Below are 18,716 nucleotides of genomic sequence, written 5' to 3'. Positions count from 1 at the left end.
ACCACAGACCTATGGCCACCTAATCTTTGACAAGGGAGCCAAAAAAATAGAATGGAAGAAAGACAGCCTCTTCAACAAGTTGTGCTGGCAGAACTGGTTAAGCACCTGCAGAAAGTTGGATCCTTCTTTGTCACCCTGCACTAGAATTAGCTCCAAATGGATCAAAGACCTGGAGGTAAAAGCTGACACACTGGAAACTTTACAGGAAGGAATAGGAGACACACTATGCCTCCTTGGCACAGGTCGAAACTTTCTTAATAAGGACCAAGAATCACAACAAATCAGAGAAAGACTGGATAAATGGGACTGCATTAAACTGCAGAGTTTTGGTAAGGCAAAGGACATAGCTAGTAAACTAATCAGGAAGCCTACAGAGTGGGAGAAGATCTTCACCAACCAAACAACGGACAAAGGCCTCATATCTAAAATATATCAACAACTCAAAAAATTGAATCACTCCAAAACTAACCTCCAAAGTAACAACCATCCCATTAAAAAAATGGGCCAAAGCCTTAAAGAGAGTCTTCTCTGAAGAAGAAACAAAAATGGCCTACAGACACATGAAGAAGTGCTCAACATCTCTGGTCATAAAAGAAATTCAAATCAAAACAACTCTAAGATTCCATCTCACACCAGTTAGGATGGCCAGGATCAGGAAAACGAATAACAACAGATGCTGGAGGGGATGTGGCCAGTAGCGATCACTACTACACTGTTGGTGGGAGTGCAAACTCGCTCAACCACTATGGAAAGCAGTGTGGCAGTGCCTCAAAAGGCTAAACATAGAACTCCCCTATGACCCAGCAATTCCACTGCTTGGCATTTACCCAACCATCCAGAAACAAGGACATACTAAATCCACTAGCACAACAATGTTCATTGCAGCACTATTCACCATAGCAAAGATATGGAACCAACCTAGATGTCCCTCAGTTGATGAGTGGATCAACAAGTTGTGGTATTTGTACACAATGGAATTCTATGCTGCTGTCAGAAAGAATGACATCGCCCCATTTGTTAGGAAATGGAAAGACAGAAAAAATCATATTACGTGAAGTAAGCCAGACTCAAAGGAACTTAGGCTCAATGATTTCCCTCATTCGTCATAATCAGTAGAAACCTTGGGCTCTACTAGCAGAGATCTGCAATAGAGCAAAATCTTGATACATAAGGCCATATAATGTGAAGCTAATTGAAAGGACCTCCAGGATATTGAAACAAAAGCCATATAATGAATGATTGTTGTCCTTAATGTACTATGTTGTCTCTCATCTCCTTTGCTGTCCCTTGGTTATCTCATATTGGTATAGTATCTCACTTTGTTATCTGATATATTGAATTTATTTGTATTTGGATATTTGAAATTTGATAGGGAAGGGGGGAAAACCAAGACGGGTGGGGGGTGTTGGGGGGAGGGAAATGGGTACCAAGACATGTGAAAGGGTATCAAGGTATGTGAATTAATGCACCTTCTATCTGGCAAATATCAGGTAACCCTTTTACTAATTACAATAAAAATATGGAACAAAATAAATAAATGAAAGGCCTGGGAGTTTGGCCTAATGGTATAGTGCTTGCTTAGCATGCACATACATAGAAAAGGCTAGAAGTGTTGCTGTGGCTCAAGTGGTAGAGCTCTAGCCTTGAGAAAGTCCAAGGTCAGACATCAGGCCCTGAGTTCAAATCCAGGACTGGCAAAAAAAATTGAAAAAGAAACTGCACCTGTCCAACTATAGCAAGTCCCACACTCTCCCCAAACTAGACCAGAGTTGGATGGGGCTGGGACTGCAGGAGTAGACTCGACCAATTCTGCCTGGATCACAAGATTCTGGCCACACCCTCTATTAGTTCCTGTTTTTCGCTGACCAATGGGATAGGAGATTTGGGGCCACGCCCACGTTCCACGCTGCCTAGCAATACTGGTATTCTGTCTGTTGACTTATACCACTACCAGCAACTGTTGAAGGGAGAGGTGGCTGAGTGGTGATCGAGAGAATCCAGGTGATTTGGCGATAGACTTGGATACTCGCTTACTTATTAGTGATTGGGTACGTACAGGAGATTTTGAAGAGCCTGGGAATATGGCCGGTCCATCTTTTCCATCCCAGAGCTGGCACGTCTGAACGATCAAATCCAAGAAAGAAACGACTGCAGGAACATCAGCAGAACTATCTTCATGGATCTGAAAAGATAAGGAAGAAAAATAAAAGGGGAGGCAAGCCCACGACCAACACCACTGGGGTCTGTAATTCACGTGAGGGTGCAGCCAGAGACCAAGCTGACCCTGAGCCTCGCCTGCCTTCAGGCACAGTCGGAGCAGCCAGGGTCAAGAGTGTCACAGGTCCCAATAACAACAAGGCCCACATGGAACAGGAAGTCAAACGAAGTCAGGTGGAGCATGAAGATCTGTCCAGCCGCCTGCAGGCTTCTCAGCAACGCAGCTTAGACCTAGAGATGGCCTTGTCTGCCCCCACCACCACGCAGAAGGACATTGAGCAGAAGAACAGACAGCTCATCCAAGACCTGGGTGATGTGAAGCTGCAGCTCGAGGAAAAGAGCAGAAGGTGTGACAACCTGCAGGAGCTGAATGCAGACTTACAGGGGAAGCTGGACGTGCTCCGGACCCAGAAGTCCAACATGAAATTGAAAATAGAAAAATTCCAACGAGTGCTAGAGGAGCGGGCAGTGCTGAAAAGAAGAATAGAAAATGTGCAAAGTGTGGTGAGTGCATTGAGGTTGGAGAGGGACAAGATTGCGGAGGACCTGAGGGTGGAGAGGTCCACGTGGATGGAGAAGGTGCGGCGGCTCTCACAGGAGATGAACCAACTCACAGACCAGCGCGAGGAAGACCTGTGGCAGATGGTGGATCTAGAGAACAAGCTGGCAGAAATGGAGAACAAGCTGGCAGAGGCACAGCCCCTTGCAGGACCATCTCAGGCTGACTTAAAGAACCTGGAGCAACAACTTCAATTCCAGGTTCAGGAAAACCAAAGCCTCAGTCTCCAGAACCTGGAGCAACAGGAACGGCTGCTGATACTGCAGAAGAGAGTGGGCGACAAGGCTCAGTCCAACATCTTTGAGACCCAGAAATGCACAGACCTGCAAACGAGAGAGCTGAAAGAGCAGCTGGAGCAGCTGCAGGAAGCTTTCCATAGGCTGAGCACTGAGAAGGACCAGCTCACCAGCCTCCTGACCTCAGAGCAAACGGAGAATGAACACCTTCTGGAGAAGCTGGAGCAGCGAGAGATGGAATTAGGAGAATGGAAAGAGGTGGCTGAAGGAAGTTTTCAAACAGCCCAGAGTCTTCAGGAGCTCAAAGCTCAGTACCTGGCCCAGCTGCAGGAACTCAAAACCACCTGTGAAGAGAACATGGCCTCCATTCAGCAGCTGAGTGCAGAGAAGGAGGAGCTGCAACAGCACCTGCTGAGGCACGCCCAGCTGCTGGAGCAGCAGCAGCAGCAGGACCTGACCCTGACCCAAGAGTTGCAGGACACTCTCCAGTGCCTGGAAGACACTACACAAGAGAAGGAGCAACTCCAGGCCCAGCTGAGCTTCCTGGCTTTCCAGGAAGGTAAAGAAGGGGACAAGGAAGAAGCAAGGGCTGAGGAGGCAACTCCAGCCACCGTGACCATCCCAGAGGCTGTGGACATCCCACAAGTCATGAAGGCCTTTTACCCGAAAGCAAAATCAGTTGCTGAGGTGAAAAAAGTGAAACACAGCCAACAGCTGCAGGAGCAGCAGGCCCACTGCCAGTGCCTGGCCAACTTGGCAGCCCAGTGCCACACCAAGCTGGAACAGCAGGCCCTGTTTCCCAAGAGCAGGAACCATGGTCCCTCAGGGGACAGGAAGCAGGACACGCGGGTGTCTAAGAAGATGAGAATGTGCTTCCTCCAGGCCCTGCCTGACAAAGTGGAGCACCAGAGTCCAGCAGGGGACCTCCAGCACCGGTGTGCCCAGCTGTCCAAACACATCAGCACCCTCGATGACTGCATAATGTTGTACAAAGAACAGATAGAAGTCCTGGACCAACTCTATAAGGAGAAAGATGAGTGTGTCATGGAACTCTCCCAGGAGAAGATGCAGAAGAAGGAGGAGCTGCAGGAACTTCTGGTGCTCCTTGTGGTTGAAGGCACACAGTGCCAGGGCCAGACGCCTGCAGACCCTGAGACCCCTGCTGCTGAGGTCACTTCACAACTGCCAAGCCCCTCAAACATTGAAGACAGCAAGGAGCAGAAAATCTTTGCAGATGCCCAACTCAAAGAGAGTGTGCAGCCTGCCCAGGTAGAGGCAGGGGGGCCTTGTCCCCGAAAGGCCTCCACCCAAGAGCCCACTGTGATGCTGATGCCTGATACCCAGCCGACTGAAGAGCTTTCGGGCCAGGGCAATGAGCAATCCCGATCCTCTCCTTTCTTCTCCAGGCTGAGGAAAATGATGTGCTGGCGATAATGGTTCTTTAAATACTTATTAGCCACCATGGCAATCTTTTAGGCCCGCACCTAACGGGTGATGACTGGACTTCAACCTCAGGCCAGATAGGACAGAGACTGCGGGAGGTGGCCCTAACTCAAAGTCATCTAAACAGCCACTGGTTGCCGGGGAAGGAGGGCCCTTGATATAGTTTCCACAAATAATCAATTTTTACAAAGAAAAATAAAATGTTATATTTACCGAAACCATCATGTTCCTTTTTTACATAAATGACTAAACACAATGTATTCTGTGAACATTTGGGGAGTAATATTTTGAACATGTATAGAAATAAAACTTTAGTTTACAAGTAAAAAAAAAATCAGTCTTTAGTGCCCAGTATGGCTTTGAACGGCAATCCTCAGTTCTCAGCCTCCTGAGTAGCTAGCCTCCATGCCCTGCTCAACAATTAAAATTTAAAAAAACAAGAAAAATAACTGTTTGGCTTCAGAATAGACTGTTGAGCTTCAGGGTACAGTTGGAAGGTTACAAATAGCACCCGCTGGGTGCCACGGGCTCACACCTGCAATCCTAGCTACAGGAGGCTAAGATATGAGGATCACAATTTGAAGCCAGCCCAGGTAGCAAAGTTAATTGGAAACTCATTTCCAACCAACTACCAAAAAAAGCTGTAAGTGGAACCATGGCTCAAGTGGTAGAGTGCTAGCCTTAAGCAAAAAAAGGTCAGAGACAGAGCCTAAGTCCTGAGTTAAAGCCTTAGTAACAATTCAAGAGAAAGGAAGCATGGAGGCAAGGAAGTGAGAGAGAGAGAGAGGGAAAGAAAGAAAAGGAAGAAAAAGAAAAAGTGAGGAAAAGCACATACTGTGCACAAGAGACACACAGAGAGGGTGGGAGTGAGAAAAAGAGGGGAAAAAAAAGAGAGGGAGAGAAAGGGAGAGAACATTACCAGTACAGGTAACCAAAATTGCAAACGAGAAAACAAAACAAAACAACAACAACAAAACAATGCCATGGTGATGAAGAAGCACTGCTTTCAACACACACACACACACACACACACACACACACACACACACACAAATACAAATAAAGATGGAGGAGGAAACAGACAGCTTATCTAAACCAAGAAGACACCAGGAGAAACCCAATCACATCTGGAAAAACAAGAAAAGCGAGGAAGAAAGATGGCGTCGAGACAGTAGGGACGCAGCCTAGCCCTCTCTGACAAAAAGAGAGAACCAGGAAGTCCCACGAGCCAACTACCTAAAGAAATCCACAACAACAAACTCAAAAAGCAACGGAGGAGGACTCAAACCGGAAAAGAAATCCAGATAAAGCTCACATCCAACTTTCTGAAAGAATTCGGAACGAAAAGATCCCTCACCCACCTCTCGCCGGATCCAAGCCACGAAAGCCGCGGAAAGCCGCGAAAAGCGGCAGCTGGCACCGGACCAAGCCACGAAAAGCGGCTTGAGCGGGTGCCGGCTCCACGCTGGGAAAGCGGCGGCGGGCGCCGGATCTAATCCACGAAAAGCGGCGGCAGTGGAGGGCGCCAGGCTGGGAGCCCAACGGCTGCGGAAACCAGCACAGAACCGGGCCAGCAAACGGTGGAAGCAGCGCAACCCAGACGTGGAACATAGGCGGCGGCGGAGACCGAGGGGAGTGAAAGACTCCCCACCACCGTGGAGCACCCGCAGACGGACGCAAAGGCGTGAGTAATACAGCGCGTCCCCAAACACATCGGGAAAGCAGAGTGGGTGCCAAGGAATATAACTTAACTCAGACCCCAACACCCCGCCCGAGAAAGAATGGCGGGAGCAGGGGGGCAAGGAATATAGAATCCTGTCCCTTCCCTCAACAGCCCCCTCCCTCAGGCCATTGACTGGAGATTGACAGGCGGGCTACCCATAAGACCCAGCACCCCACCAAGGGAGGCGGGGCTGTCCCAACTCCCACCCGCCCAACGGGCTCAACCCCCAGCCCTCTGACTGGAGACTGACAAGCGGGCCGACCCTAAGACTCAGCACCCCACCAGGGGAGGCGGAGCTGTCCCAGCTCCCACCCCCCCACCAGGCTCCTCTCCCAGGCCACTGGATCTGGAGAGTGGAGGGCGTTGGGACCCTGCCTTACAACAGTGGGTAGGGGGTGCGGGAAAATAGGAGCCAGCATCTGCACCCCCTCAATTCCTGAGCGGGGCATCCTCCAGCAGGGAATCCTGAGCAAGACACCACCGAGGGCCCCCCCCCACAGTCACAGACTCTGACAAAGCAGTGGAAACACAGCAGGGATCTGAAGGGCCGACCAGCAGCCAAGCTCCCCTTCTGAGAACCAAAAAGGCCCGGCTCCGCCCTTGGAGCCCACGTCCCCAGCTGGGCCCTGCCCCTGGTAACAGAAGGGTCTCCTGCTGGTCCTGCTGAGAGTCTCTGAAACTCTCAACCCTCAGACCCTTGGCTTGGGGCCGCCCCTGGAAACAGCACAGGAAAACATCCGCCAACCGCGCTCAGACGGAAGCTCGCAGAGCCATCCCATGGTCCACTGTGAGGCCACTGGTTGGGCTAAAAGCTAGTCGTGCAGCAACACATAAGTTTTTTTCTAATGCTTTCCAAACTTTGTACTCAAATACGCTACCTACTTACCCCCTCTGACCTCTCTCATTCTATTTTTCTATCTCTGGACCTCTGTTCGTCTTTTTCAACCCTTATACTGCATGGATCTACACTTGATGGCTGTTGAGCAACACTGTATATCTAGGTGTTTAATTATTCTCGAGGCTCAGAGGGACTTAAAGACAGTAGAGATTGGATTGAGAGGCTTATTGTTTTGGGTATAAATCGCTTATCAGTGGCTTATTAGACTGGTCGGTAACTGCACAAAAAGAAAGAGTGATAACACCAACCAAAACTTGTGAACATCTAGATTCTGCCAGCTACAGAGGTCTAGGTTGGTTATATCTGAAAAACTATAATCGTGTTTAGTATTAATCTTGCTCCCATTTTCAAATGGGCAGAACAAGAAACTCAAGAAAAATGTCAAATCAGGAAACAACATCCCCCACCCAATGTAAACAGACAATGGAACAGTCACTGGCAAACCTAGAGGAGAGTCTTCCAAGTGCTATACAAATGCAATTGATAAACATCATTAATGAAAAATGTGAAAATGTAAAGAAAGAGATAAGGGAGGAAGCCATAGCTGAACAAGAGGAAACCATAAGCAAGGTGATAAGTGAAAAAGAAGAAGCCATAAAGGAGGCCATAATAAAGGCTTTTCAAAGAAAGATGGATGAATTCATAGAATCCACAAATAAAACGGTGACTGAACTCCAGCAAATGTTCAAAGAAAGTAAAGCTACTGAGTTAACCATTCAAATGGAAATCAAGGAGCTAAAGAAATCCATACACGATCTAAAAGAAGAGATGCAAGGCATCAAAAATGAGCAATTAGAAGCAAGGGAGATGAAAAATAAAGTAGATAGCTTTGATAGCAGGTTAGACAATGCAGAGGAGAGAATTTCCGGGGCTGAAGATAATTTAGTTATTCTAGAGAAAGAACAGAAAATGAGTCAATCCAAATCTAGGAAAAATGAGAGAGCGCTTCAGGAGGTCCAAGATACAATTAGGAAGCCTAATTTAAGGCTAATAGGTATTGAGGAGGGCGTGGAGAAAGAGGTCAACGGTATTGGAAATATACTTCCGGGAATCATCTCAGAGAATTTCCCAAACATCCAGAAGGGCAGGCTCATCCAGATACAAGAAGCTTTTAGAACCCCAAACAGACCTGACCAGAAAAGAACATCCCACCGCCACATCGTAATCCAAACTGGATCAATAGAAACCAAAAAAAGGATCCTAAAGGAAGCCAGGGAAAAGGGTTCAGTAACCTATAAAGGAAAACCAATCAGAATAACCCCAGATTTCTCAGCAGAGACCCTGCAAGCAAGAAGTGACTGGAAGCATATATGTCATGCCCTTAAGTCAAATAACTACCAACCAAGAATCCTGTACCCAGCTAAGCTCTCATTCATAACTGAGGGAACAATAAAAACATTCCATTCCAGGGAAAAGCTGCAGCAATATGTCGCAACAAAACCAACACTACAGAGAATTCTCAAAGATGTTCTATACATAGAAAACCAAAATAAATGCAATATAGGGAAAGAAATGGCACCTAAACAGCATACCATCTAAGGACCACAAGAACTGTCAAGACACAGGCCCAAATAAAAGCTTTTAAAAATGGTAGGACCTAATAAATATCTCTCAATCCTAACTCTCAATATCAATGGACTTAACTCTCCAATTAAACGGCATAGGCTGTCTAGTTGGATCAAAAAGCAAGAGCCATCGTTCTGCTGTCTTCAAGAGACACATCTTACCCAAAAAAACAATCATCTTTTGAAAGTGAGAGGTTGGAATAAACTATCAAGCTAACGGCCCCCATAAACAGGCTGGAGTTGCCATCCTCATATCAGATAAAATAGACTTCAAACTAAAATTAGTAAAAAAAAAAAAGACAAAGAATGTTACTACATACTACTAAAGGGATCTTTCCTCCAGGAAGACATAACGATCCTAAATATTTACACACCCAATCCCGGAGCTCCAAACTTCATCAAGCAAACTTTACTTACACTGAAACCATACATAGATCCAAATACAGTGATTGTCGGTGACTTTAACACACCACTCTCACCTATGGACAGATCAACAAGGCAAAAACTCAACAGAGAAACCTTAGAACTGAACAACTATATAGACCAACTAGATCTAACAGACATCTGCAGAATATTCCACCCAGCAACAACACAATATACATTTTTCTCAGCAGCACATGGAACATTTTCCAAAATAGATCACATCTTAGGCCATAAAACAAACCTGGACAGATTCAGAAACACTGAAATTATTCCATGCACACTCTCAGACCACAAAGGCATCAAATTGGAACTGAACACACATCTCCACCAACGAAAACCCTGTGACGTATGGAGACTGAACAACACATTGTTGAATCACCAATGGGTCATCGAAGAGATCAGAACAGAAATCCAACAGTTTATGAAATTTAACAGTAAGGAGCACACAAAATACCAACTCCTTTGGGACACAGCAAAGGCAGTACTTAGAGGAAAATTTATAGCGCTGAGTGCCTACAACAACAAGTGGGAAAAATTGCAAACCAACAAGTTAATGTCTCACCTTAAGATCCTGGAAAAAGAGCAACAAACCAACCCTAATCCCAATAGAAGAAAGCAAATTAGTAAAATCAAAGCAGAATTAAATGATTTGGAATCCAAAAAAAAACTATAGAAAGAATCAACAAAACAAGGAGTTGGTTCTTTGAAAGAATTAACAAAATTGACAAGCCCTTAGCAAATCTTACCAAAAAAAGAAGAGAGCATATCGAAATAAACAAAATCGCAGATGAAAATGGTAATATCACGACAGAAATTACCAAGATCCAGAATATCATGAGGGAATACTTCTCAAACCTTTATGCCAACAAATTTGAGAATCTAGATGAAATGGATGAATTCCTAGCCAATATTAACATACCCACACTGAACCAAGAAGAACTAAGCCAACACAACAGGCCTAATTCAAGCTCTGAAATAGAAATGGCAATTAGAGAACTTCCACCTAAGGAAAGCTCAGGGCCAGATGGATTCACAGCTGAATTCTATAAGGTCTTCAAAGCAGAGCTCACGCCAATACTCCTCAAGCTCTTCAACGAAATTGAAAATGAAGGTTCCTTACCAAACTCATTCTATGAAGCCAGTATAACCCTCATCCCCAAACCAGACAGAGATTCATCAAAGAAAGAGAACTATAGACCTATATCTTTGATGAACATCGATGCAAAACTTCTCAACAAAATACTGGCCAACCGTCTACAACACCTCATCAAAAAAATTATACACTATGATCAAACTGGATTCATCATGGGGAGGCAAAGCTGGTTCAACATACGCAAATCAATTAATATAATTCAACACATCAACAGGAGCAAGGACAAAAATCACATGATTGTCTCAATAGACACGGAAAAGGCATTTGACAAGATCCAACACCCCTTTATGTTAAAAGCTCTGGAGAAACTAGGAATCCATGGAACATTCCTCAATGTAATAAAGGCTGTGTATGAGAAACCTACTGCTAGTATTACACTTAGTGGTGAAAATCTAAAGCCATTCCCTCTAAAATCAGGAACGAGACAAGGATGCCCACTCTCTCCACGCCTCTTTAACATAGTACTAGAATTCCTAGCCAGTGCAATAAGGCAAGAAGCAAGCATAAAGGGGATCCAAGGAGGGAGAGAGGAAATAAAACTATCCCTCTTTGCAGACGACATGATTCTATATTAAAAGAATCCTATAGACTCTACTTCCAAGCTCCTTGATCTGATTCAAAGCTTTGGAGGAGTAGCAGGCTATAAAATCAACCCTGAAAAATCAACTGCCTTCCTTTACGCCAACAGTGAGAGGAACTAGGCAATAATCAGGAAAGAAACTCCTTTCACAATAGCCTCAAAGAAAATAAAGTACCTAGGAATTAGCTTAACTAAGAATGTAAAGGACCTTTTTGACGAAAACTTTAAAACCCTAAGAAAGGAAATTAAAGCAGAACTAAGGAAATGGAAAAACCTCCCATGCTCCTGGATTGGAAGAATCAACATTGTGAAAATGACAATCTTGCCAAGAGCTATCTACAAATTCAATGCAATACCCATCAATATCCCAATGTCATTCTTTAAAGAAATAGAAGAGGCAATCCAAAATTTCATATGGAATAATAAAAGACCCCGTATAGCAAAAACACTTCTTAGCAGAAAGAACAGCGCTGGAGGAATTTCAATTCCAAACTTTAGACTCTATTACAGAGCTCTAATTATCAAAACAGCTTGGTACTGGCACAGGAGCAGGCCTGAAGACCAATGGAATAGAACTGAGGACCCAGATATTAAACCACAGACCTATGGCCACCTAATCTTTGACAAGGGAGCCAAAAAAATAGAATGGAAGAAAGACAGCCTCTTCAACAAGTTGTGCTGGCAGAACTGGTTAAGCACCTGCAGAAAACTAAAGTTGGATCCTTCTTTGTCACCCTGCACTAGAATTAGCTCCAAATGGATCAAAGACCTGGAGGTAAAAGCTGACACACTGGAAACTTTACAGGAAGGAATAGGAGACACACTATGCCTCCTTGGCACAGGTCGAAACTTTCTTAATAAGGACCAAGAATCACAACAAATCAGAGAAAGACTGGATAAGTGGGACTGCATTAAACTGCAGAGTTTTGGTAAGGCAAAGGACATAGCTAGTAAACTAATCAGGAAGCCTACAGAGTGGGAGAAGATCTTCACCAACCAAACAACGGACAAAGGCCGCATATCTAAAATATATCAACAACTCAAAAAATTGAATCACTCCAAAACTAACCTCCAAAGTAACAACCATCCCATTAAAAAATGGGCCAAAGCCTTAAAGAGAGTCTTCTCTGAAGAAGAAACAAAAATGGCCTACAGACACATGAAGAAGTGCTCAACATCTCTGGTCATAAAAGAAATTCAAATCAAAACAACTCTAAGATTCCATCTCACACCAGTTAGGATGGCCAGGATCAGGAAAACGAATAACAACAGATGCTGGAGGGGATGTGGCCAGTAGGGATCACTACTACACTGTTGGTGGGAGTGCAAACTCGCTCAACTCAACCACTATGGAAAGCAGTGTGGCAGTGCCTCAAAAGGCTAAACATAGAACTCCCCTATGACCCAGCAATTCCACTACTTGGCATTTACCCAACCATCCAGAAACAAGGACATACTAAATCCACTAGCACAACAATGTTCATTGCAGCACTATTCACCATAGCAAAGATATGGAACCAACCTAGATGTCCCTCAGTTGATGAGTGGATCAACAAGTTGTGGTATTTGTACACAATGGAATTCTATGCTGCTGTCAGAAAGAATGACATCGCCCCATTTGTTAGGAAATGGAAAGACAGAACAAATCATATTAAGTGAAGTAAGCCAGACTCAAAGGAACTTAGGCTCAATGATTTCCCTCATTCGTCATAATCAGTAGAAACCTTGGGCTCTACTAGCAGAGATCTGCAATAGAGCAAAATCTTGATACATAAGGCCATATAATGTGAAGCTAATTGAAAGGACCTCCAGGATATTGAAACAAAAGCCATATAATGAATGATCGTTGTCCTTAATGTACTATGTTGTCTCTCATCTCCTTTGCTGTCCCTTGGTTATCTCATATTGGTATAGTATCTCACTTTGTTATCTGATATATTGAATTTATTTTTTTTTGGATATTTGAAATTTGATAGGGAAGGGGGGAAAACCAAGACGGGTGGGGGGTGTTGGGGGGAGGGAAATGGGTACCAAGACATGTGAAAGGGTATCAAGGTATGTGAATTAATGCACCTTCTATCTGGCAAATATCAGGTAACCCTTTTACTAATTACAATAAAAATATGGAACAAAATAAATAAATGAAAGGCCTGGGAGTTTGGCCTAATGGTATAGTGCTTGCTTAGCATGCACATACATAGAAAAGGCTAGAAGTGTTGCTGTGGCTCAAGTGGTAGAGCTCTAGCCTTGAGAAAGTCCAAGGTCAGACATCAGGCCCTGAGTTCAAATCCAGGACTGGCAAAAAAAAATTGAAAAAGAAACTGCACCTGTCCAACTATAGCAACAACAGATGGGAAAAATTGCAAACCAACAAGTTAATGTGTCACCTTAAGATCCTGGAAAAAGAGCAACAAACCAACCCTAATCCCAGTAGAAGAAAGCCAAGACATGTGAAAGGGTATCAAGGTATGTGAATTAATGCACCTTCTATCTGGCAAATATCATGTAACCCTTTTACTAATTACGATAAAAAATATGGAAAAACAAAAATAAATAAATGAAATGACTGGGAGTTTGGCCTAATGGTATAGTGCTTGCTTAGCATGCACGGACAACCCGGGTTTGATTCCTTGGTACCACATACATAGAAAAGGCTAGAAGTGTTGCTGGACACAAGTGGTAGACTTCTAGCCTAGCAAAGTTAATTGGAAACTCATTTCCAACCAACTACCAAAAAATCTGTAAGTGGAACCATGGCTCAATTGGTAGAGTGCTAGCCTTAAGCAAAAAAGGTCAGAGACAGAGCCTAAGTCCTGAGTTAAAGCCTTAGTAACAATTCAAGAGAAAGGAAGCATGGAAGCAAGGAAGAGAGAGAGAGAGAGAGGGAAAGAAAGAAAAGGAAGAAAAAGAAAAAGTGAGGAAAAGCACATACTGTGCACAAGAGACACACAGAGAGGGTGGGAATGAGAAATAGAGGGAAAGAGAAAGAGAGGGAGAGAAAGGGAGAGAACATTACCAGGACAGGTAACCAAAATTGCAAATGAGAAAGCAAAACAAAACAACAGCAAAACAATGCCATGGTGATGAAGAAGCACTGCTTTAAACACACACACACACACACACACACACACACACACACACACACACACACACACAAATACAAATAAAGATGGAGGAGGAAGCAGACAGCTTATCTAAACCAAGAGGACACACCAGGAGAACCCCCAGTCACATCTGGAAAAACAAGAAAAGCTCTTTGATTCAGACAAATCAAAGATTCAAAGAAACTTCTTGTATGCTGGGATGAGTAGAATGCAGAGCATTAGAGTTTCTTTGAAAGTTTCCGGACAGCTTGGATCATAGATCATGGTGGAGTTCAGGAAAGGTGAGGTTCACCAAGTAGTTGATAAGTAAATAAATAAGACCGCATGAAGCAGCCAGCTGCTGGCAGCTCAATCCTGCAATCTTAGTATTCAGGAGGTTGAGATCTGAGAATCCAGATTCAAAGTCAGCCCTGACAAAAAGGTTTATGGAACTCTTATCTCCAATTAACTACCAAAAAGGCAGAAGTAGAGCCATGGCACAAGCAGAGGGCTAGCCTTAAGCAGTGCCCAGCCCTGAGTTCAAACCCCAGCATAAGGAAAACAAACAAACAGATATGGAACATTGTTACATGGGGAGCAGTGAGTGGCTCCTGATGTAGGGTACATCACAGCAAGCCAGGGAGAAGAAAAAATGTCAAAGGCCAAGCACATTAATACAAGGCAGACATTGTGGCTCACTGAGTTTTCCAGGGGAGACTCTCCCCCCTTCGAGAAAGAGATCTATGAATTTTGGAGAGGATTTCATAAACCAGCACCACTCACATATAAGGCCTTCCTCTATGAAAGGGGTAGTCATAAGGCCGCATTCTTCCTTTTAGAAAGCTTGTACTGAGATTTCAACTAAGGGCCTTACATTCCTGCTCAGATTTTTGCTTAAGATTGGCACTCTACCACTTGAGACACACTTCTTCCAATCCCTTCTCCTCTTATTCCCACTCAAAGTCTACATGAATGTCAGATATTAGTATGCAGTGCTTATGCATAGAATCCACTTTCTCTTCTGTGGAAAAAGCCAGAGCCCCCACACTGAAGCTCTCCTCATGACAGAAAAGATGGAAGAACAATTGCCAACAGAGGAGCCTCTATTATCATAGCCTAAGGACTCAAGCATCAGACTAAGCACAGAGACTGGATGGAATATGTTACAAACCTTTTTTTTAAAAAAAAATCTCATATCCTCCAGTCATGAAAGATAGGCTACAAGTTTCTTCTTATTCCTTCATTGGGCAATAAAAATTGAAGTAATCACCACAAGCAAAAAGGCATATAGCAGATGACACAAACTTTTCCCTTGTTACAACCACAATAACTTCAAAGGATGAACAAACAGTGCCATCAACACATTTAATCTATTCCATTCTTTTTTTCCTAAATAATTTCTTTTTTTAAATCTTTAAATTTTTTCATATATTTTTATTGTAATTATTAGAAGGGTTACATTATATTTGCCAGATAGAAGGTGCATTAATTCACCTCCATTGATACCCTTTCTCATGTCTTGGTCCCCATTTCGCTCCCCCCCACCTGCAACCCTCATCTTGTTCTACTCCATTCTTGAGAAAAGGCGATATCCCTATTTAGTGGTACTATAGGACTCTGGCTACACAAAGGAATTTTTCCTCATAAGTTCCTAACAATAAAAATATGTAGCTTTTTTAAAAAAAAAACTGGAGACAGAATGAGAGACTGCAGTTCGAGGCCCACTGGATTCCATTGATTTTCTATTCAAGGTTCACATCAAGATCATGCTCCCCATATTGGGAAGGACATCTTATTTACTTAGAACTTCTGTCCAAAGGCTAATACGCTTTTTTATTTGTTTTAATTATCTTTAAGTAGTTTTACAAAGGGGTTTCAATTCAGCAGGTCATTGTATGAGTACAATGCACCTTGATCGGTATCATTCCTTTCATCATTTTTACCCATCTCTCTCAACTCCATGCATCCTCTTAATTTTCCTAGTTCCATACATTAAATATTATGACTATATCTGCTATGCCCCCCTCTGCATTTGGCTCACCCTTTCCCTTGACCTCATCCTCCAAAACTCAAATTCCAGCTTCCTGATAAATGTTTTGATAGACTTAAGTTAAGTTGTTCAAAGGACTTACATTGGAAGTATCTCATGCATGATAACATATACAGGGTTTTTATGCATTTATACAGAAGCAAACTGACTACAGAAACATATATTTCTGGGAGAGATCCAAAGGTGTAACTCCTCTGAACAACTGAAGTACTCTTTATCAGAGTGAGTATCAGGAAGAAGAAACATGTTTTATGGAGGGGAAGGGAAAGGATGAGCACACAAATGGAGGAAATATTAAAAAATGCAGTCATTATATTTGATATACATTATGTAAAAATGTGAACTATGTAATTTGAGGGTAGGGGGAGTGATTTTTACCAAAAGGAATTATACTCATGACTTATGGAATTGTAAACACTTTGTACAACTACTTAGTGATGACAAATAAACCAAAGAAACTAACAGAGAACAAACTCAAAATGAGAATGAGCAGAGAACAAGGGGTTTTGTTAGTAACTATAACTAGACTAATCTCGAAAGAAAATACATCATCCAAGAAAATATTCAACAACTTAAGTCACAGGCTACATTAATAAAGAATAAAAAGGAAGAGTTAAAAAGAACTTCTCATATGCAAAGAGAACTTAATATTACCAAATTTCAACTAAGTTGTTGCTTGAAAACTTTTCTCAGTGTCTTAAAATGATAATCGTAATGGTTAAAATAAGAATGTTTGTACTACACCATTAAAAACATGGCACACCCAACAACCAAAAGACAATAGAAGAAAGGGAAAACGTCCAGGAAGATATAAGACAGTTTATAGAATGCATTATTTATACCATGTCTAGAGAGAAGAAATTCATAGATAGGGAAGGTCATGCTTTATAAAGGAAGACATTTGAGCAAACACAAAACATAACCACCACAGCCAAGAGCAAGGACTATGCAACACAGCACAAAGTATGTATCAGCTTCATCTCATATCCCCTTGCTGAAAGGTTTACAACACCCAAATATCCAATGGTTAAACCACTACTCCACCAATATTCCACCATGTTAGAATACTTCCCCAAGGAACTTTTCTACAAACAATTTTTCTGCAAACACATTTAGAGTGATATAAACAAAATCTTTCCCCAGGGTACTTTATCCAGTTTTCATGACATCACATGTGAGTTAACATATAAATTGGGATTCTAACACACCCAGTGTTATGAGAAATCTACATTTTTCACTTTCATGCTTCACTATATTATGTGTGTGAAGAAAAGAATGCCCCAAAGTGTTAATGTTTAAATTGTCCCCCCTCAAAATTTAAATTTTAGAAAATGAATCCCCTAGTTCATATGTGAAGTGTATTTGGAGATGATTAGATTTGGAGTAGGACATGAGAATAGGGACCCTATGATGTCATCAGTGTCTCTTTACAAAAAGAGAGACCTGAGCAAATGTACATCATAGGATACCCTCAACATGTTGTAATGCAGCAAGATAGCTGCTCACCAGGTGTACCATGCTTTTGGACTTTCAACACAGCTGAATAAATTATTTTAGTGGGAATTAAATTTGGATTGGAGTTTCCTCACAAAAACTAAACATCAAAGCCAGGCATGTTGGCTCATGCCTATAATCCCAGCTACTCAGGAGCCTGAGATCTGAGGATCAAGGTTCAAAGCCACTATGGCACTAAAGAACATGAGACTCTTATCTCCAATTCTGACATGGCTATACCACTCCTGGCCACCTACCCAGAACATAACAAGTAAGGCTATGGTAAAGACAAAAAAACACTCATTACCCTTGACACACTATTCACAGTAGCCAAATTATGGAAACAGCCCAGATGCCCATCAACAGATGAATGGATAAATAAAATACGATCTCTCAACTAGCTAGCAAGTTAAATAGAAAGCACACCAAATGGGAGAAGATCTTCAATAACTATACAACAGACAAAGGCCTCATAGCTAAAATATATCAACAGCTAAAAAAATTGAAACACTCCAAAACTAATCTTCAAAGAAACAACCATCCCATTAAAAGATGGGCCAAAGACTTAAAGAGACACTTCTCTGTGGAAGAAATAAGAGTGGCCTATAGACACATGAAGAAATGCTCGACATCTCTGGCCATAAAAGAAATGCAAAGCAGAACAACTCTGAGATTCCACCTCACTCCAGTTAGAATGGCCATGATCAAGAAATCTAATGACAACAGATGCTGGAGGGGATGTGGCCAGGAGGGATCACTACTACACTGTTGGTGGGAGTGTAAACTCATTCAACCACTTTGGAAAGCTGTATGGCAGTTCCTCAAAAGACCAAACCTACAGCTCCCCTAGGACCCAGCAATTCCAGTACTTGGCATTTACCCAATTGTAAACACTAGCACATACTAAAGCCACTAGCACAATGATGTTCATTGCAGGACTATTTACTATAGCAAAGATATGCAACCAACGCAGATGCCCCTCAGTAGATGATTCGATCAAGAAGATGTGGTAATCATACACAATGGAATTCCATGCTGCCATCAGAAAGAATGTCTTTGCCTATTTGTAAGGAAGTGTAAAGATTTGAAAAAAATCATATTAAGTGAAGTAAGCCAGACCCAAAGGAACATAGACTCAATGGTTTTCCTCATTTGTAATAATTGGTTCAAACCTTGGACTCTCCTAGCAGAGGATTACAATAGCTCAAAACCTAGATACATAAGGCCATATAGGATGAGGCTAAATGAAAGGACTTCCAGGATATGGAATCAAGAGCCATATAATGTGATTG

The 18,716-nt window shown here is 42.8% G+C and overlaps 1 long non-coding RNA gene across 1 annotated transcript in view; it reads right to left on the bottom strand.

Moving 5' to 3' along the window:
- Positions 1-2,100: 2,100 nt before the first annotated feature.
- The window catches only part of LOC150064945 (uncharacterized), a 55,697-nt gene continuing 39,081 nt past the window's right edge, over positions 2,101-18,716 (bottom strand). The window contains exon 7 of the long non-coding RNA XR_016534856.1: positions 2,101-2,182. This is a non-coding gene — a long non-coding RNA (uncharacterized LOC150064945). The remainder of the gene's footprint in view (positions 2,183-18,716) is intronic.

This window comes from Megascapheus bottae, chromosome 3 (genome assembly GCF_031878675.1).
Source record: "Megascapheus bottae isolate mThoBot1 chromosome 3, mThoBot2.hap1, whole genome shotgun sequence".
NCBI classification, from domain to species: Eukaryota; Metazoa; Chordata; class Mammalia; order Rodentia; family Geomyidae; genus Megascapheus; species Megascapheus bottae.
This window is presented reverse-complemented; position numbering and strand designations above follow the sequence as displayed.